Source organism: Myotis myotis, unplaced genomic scaffold, assembly GCF_014108235.1.
Source record: "Myotis myotis isolate mMyoMyo1 unplaced genomic scaffold, mMyoMyo1.p scaffold_m19_p_5, whole genome shotgun sequence".
Classification (NCBI taxonomy): Eukaryota; Metazoa; Chordata; class Mammalia; order Chiroptera; family Vespertilionidae; genus Myotis; species Myotis myotis.
The window spans coordinates 111,053,132-111,057,768 of NW_023416357.1; the positions used below are offsets into that span (position 1 = coordinate 111,053,132).

Here is a 4,637-nt window from a genome sequence, read left to right on the forward strand (position 1 = left end):
ACCTGGGAGCTTTTTGAAACTACTGTTTTGGCCCAATCCCAGAAATTTTGATTCAGTACTAGTAGGTCTGGGGCAAGAGCCTGGGAATCAGTGCTTTTAAAGTCTCCAGGTGGTTCTCATACGCAGTGAGGTGGAGTACTACTGCCAGGTTTCAAGGCTGATCACAGCCCACCTGTTGGAGAGCTTCATGCACAGAACAGTCCACACGTGCTCTGCAGGTGACGCTGCTGAGAGAGGGCAGAAAATGCTCACGGACATTTTAGTTACACCTCCAGGAAAGACTGACACAAGTATTTCTGGAAAGGTCAATGTCGTATAGTTGCTTTGCACTGATGAGAGAAAACAAAGTTTCTGGGCAAGAGGACATTAATGAAATATAGTTGTCCTGGACACAAGTTTTATTTCATTATCTAGTTCCTTAAAGGACAGTAGAGCATTTCTAAGCAAAAACATTTTTTAAAAAATTCCTAGGTAGCAGGTTGGAGACAAGTATACCAGGTGGCAGGTGATAAGCAATTTTGATTCCCAAAATAACAAATTATCACAAACTTACTTAAAACAACATAAATGTATTATCTCAGCTCCTGTGGTCAGGAGTACTGAGACCAAGGTGTTGGCCCTGGCTATGACCTCATCTGAGGGCTGGGTCCTCGGCAAGCACCATGGTTGTTGGCAGGATTCAGTTTCTGTCAGTCTGGGTCCCCATTTCCTTGTTGGCTGTTGGTGAGGACTGCTCTCAGCTCCTAGAGGCTGCGCTAGGGCCTTGTCACAGGGCAGTTCACGTGGTCATTCACTCATTGCAGGCAAGCAGAAGTGTCTTCTGCTTCAATCTCTTAGTTGAGAGGTGCTCACCTGATTAGGTCAGGCCCACCTATAATGATCTCTCTAATTTAAAGTCAACTGATTACAGACTTAATTACTTCTGAAAAGTCTCTAAACAGCAATGTCTAGATTAGCGACTGATCAACTAACTGGGAGGTAAGTGCACTCAGTGAACAAAATACCGGCTCTTCCACAAAATACCGACTTCTGTGCATGGGCCACAAAGTTTCAATCGCACTGTACGTGCACACCCGCACGTGGTATTTTGTGGAAGAGCCACACTCAAGGGGCCAAAGAGCCGCATGTGGCTCGCGAGCCGCGGTTTGCCGACCACAGCACTAGGGGAATTTTTGGGGCTGGGCCACTAAGAATACTGCCCATCACAGTAGTTCTAGCTCTACCACTTTTTTTCCCTTTCAAACAAGCATGCAGATTCACCCTTTCCCCAACCTTTTGAGAATCACCAAAATAGTGTGAAAGCTATTTATCTGAACTTAAGATATATTCAGCTCTATAGCTTTATCTGATTACCAGAGCTTATTGTAAGAAAATTCCAAATAATACAGAGATGTCATGTAAAGAGTATAAATCACACATAATGTCTTTACAACCAACAGCCTTTGTTAGATTTGGCATAGGTCCAAACTAATCTTTTCAATGTACTTACTAATATACATATGTAATACATTTATTTACTTTAGATCTATACTAGGTCAAATCATCCTAGAACCTGTAACAGTGTCCTTTTTCTTAACAACTCATACTACTTTTACCCTTTTTTGAAATTTGTAAAAATTAATCTCTTTAATAGACTGTGTGTTTTGTGACTAAATTACCTGGGTCTGTTTGTGCTCACCATCATATTCCCACAGAATACTTCTGAATGAATGAACCAAACAGTATGGAAAATTACTTTTGACCCTTGACCTACTGATTCATTCATTGATACTTACTGAGAGCCCACTATTTGAATCTTTCAAGGCTGCTACAAGTATTATGTGCCACATTTATTCAGCCAGTGTACTCTTTTTAGTTGTTGTTAATCCTCACCTGAGGATATTTTTTCCATTGATATTTTAGAGAGAGTGGAGGGGTACAGAGAGAGAGAAGCATCGATTGATTGCCTCCTGCCCGCAACCCCGCCCCCCCACCCCCGGGATCTAACCTGTAACCCAGGCACAGTTCATGTCTTTGACCAGGAATTGAAGCCAAGACCCTTCTTTGTGCTGGCCGACGCTCTAACCATTGAGCAACATCACCAGGGCAGGGAATTTGCTTTTTAAATGTATATTTCCTAACAGAATGTAATACTTACCTCGAAGATAGGATTTCCCCCAAATCCTATGTCTCATGTTTGTTGTGAGAAACTAAATTTACTATGTTTGTTATAGAAAACTGCACTTGTTAGAATGTTTTAAGAAATTGGGCTTATTCATCTAAGTTATAATAGTCATTAGTGTGCCAGTGTGTACAATTTACCATCTTGATCTCGTTAACTTCATGCTGTAACTCTATCAAGTCCCTTGTTTTTCAGAGAGCACCCTTCCTCTTTGCTTTCTCCCTACAGGCCTGTTTGACTAAAATAAATCTCACGATTCTAAAACACAATGCAAAGCATGTTTCTTTGTCAACAATAACACATATGTATTGAGCACTTCTAAAATGTCGGGCACATGCTGAGCTCCTCTGCACACACCATCCTGACCCTCACAACAGGCAGGTACAGGGTGACTCCTCTCATTGGTGAAGCTGGGCAGCTTCGCTAACAAAACACCACTAGCAAGTTGTATTATGATGAGCTATTTGGCTCTGAAAATGGAAAGCTCTGGGGAAAAGACAGCCACAAAGCAACGTGCAAATATCTGACTGGATTCTTTAGGGTAGAGTGATTAGCACCAAGGAGCTAAGGACCAATGGGTACAAGATTTTCTGAATATAATGCAACGTATGCACAGAGAAGGAATGCGAGCACTGGATGGGTTAGAATGGATAGCCTTTGAGGACATTTATCACTCTTGAGCCCACTGTTCTCTTCCTCCTCTGTATTTCCCACTTCTCTCAATTCATCATTCTCTCCGACCTGGACCCATATACTATGCATTCATTCTTTTTTCCACTCAACAAGCATTTGCTGACCCGTATGGTAGCCACTAGCCACAGGTGGCTATCTAAATTTATTAAAATTAAGTAAAATAAAAAACTCAGTTCCAAAACTGTACTAACCACATTTCAAGTGCTCAATAACTGCATGTGGCTAGTGGCTACCACACTGGAAAGTTCTACTGGACAGTGCCGTCAGATAGCTGAGGTAGTGATGGAGCCACAAGAATGAAAAAGCTGAGTTCTTGACCTTGAGGAGCTTACAGCCTGGAGCTGAGGAGCTTACATTACTTTTTTTTTTTTTGGTTTTCATTTGCTGATGTTTATTTCATTTATCTACAAAACTAGGGACCACAATAACAGAATTCTGTATGAATATAAGATAGAAATATAACATTAATTTGTTTTATTGGCCTAGTAATAAGCAACTAGATAGAGAAATGGGGAAAATATACTATTTTTAGTAGAAAAATATCTATAAATTTTTTCTCTCTCTTTATTAAGGTATTACATATGTATCCTTATCCCCCCATTCCCCCACTCATGCCCTCACCCCCCTGTTGTCTGTGTCCATTAGTTAGGCTTATATGCATGCACACAAGTCCTTTGGTTGACCTCTTCCCCTTACCTCTACTTTCCCCTACCTTCCCTCTGAGGTTTGACAGTCTGATTGATGCTTCTCTGTCTCTGGATCTGTTTTTGTTCATCAGTTTATGTTGTTCATTAGATTCCACAAATGAGTGAGATCATGTGATATTTATCTTTCTCTGACTGGCTTATTTCACTTAGCATAATGCTCTCCAGTTCCATCCATGCTGTTCCAAATGGTAAGAGTTCCTTCTTTTTTACCGCAGCATAGTATTCCATTGTGTAGATGTACCACAGTTTTCTAATCCACTCATCTGCTGATGGGCACTTAGGCTGGTTCCAAATCTTAGCTATGGTAAATTGTGGTGCTATGAACATAGGGGTGCATATATCCTTTCTGATTGGTGTTTCTAGTTTCTTGGGATATATTCCCAGAAGTGGGATCACTGGGTCAGATGGGAGTTCCATTAAAAAAAAAGATACATTACTTCTTCAGGGCTAACATTATTGAGCTCTTGCTGTCAGTTTTCTACTTTCTGTGACCATCAAGGTGCATCCTCCTAACACCATAAACTAGATACCATCATTACGCTCACTTTAGCGAGAGAGTAACAAGTTAAATAACTTGACCAACGGCGGGGACCCATTTGGGGATCTTAGGGGAAGGTTAGAAGTGCAGAGGGATTAACCCCAAGTCTGCCTGGCCCATGCTCCTACAACATGTGGACCACAGATTATCCACATCAAAACTCCCCCGGTGCGCATGCAAGGCAGGTTCCTGAACCCCATTAGGAACTCTGTGGGCGGGTCCTGGGAACCCAGGTGTGAATGAAGGTCCCACCTCCGCCCAGCGATTCTCTCCTGTTCACTGAATAGGTTCGAGCACCCTGGTCCACACCGCCTGGCCATTGCACTGCTTCCCCCACGCGGCCCCACACTTGCCACCGACTGCGGATGGACGCTGGCGGCCGCGCCGCATAATCATAAGCAGGCCCTCCAGGCCTGTTTCCCGGGTATAAACGGGGGCTCCGCGGGTCAGCGGCGCGGCCGCCAGGGGGCCTCGCGCGTCAATCACCCCCGCAGCCCGTCCCTGCCCCGCCCCGTCCTGGCCCCGCGGCGCCGCCTAC

At 43.5% G+C, this 4,637-nt stretch overlaps 1 protein-coding gene across 2 annotated transcripts in view; it reads right to left on the reverse strand.

Moving 5' to 3' along the window:
- IQCK (IQ motif containing K) overlaps positions 1-4,637 on the reverse strand; it is a 127,181-nt gene that overhangs the window by 122,358 nt on the left and 186 nt on the right. The window lies entirely within an intron of this gene.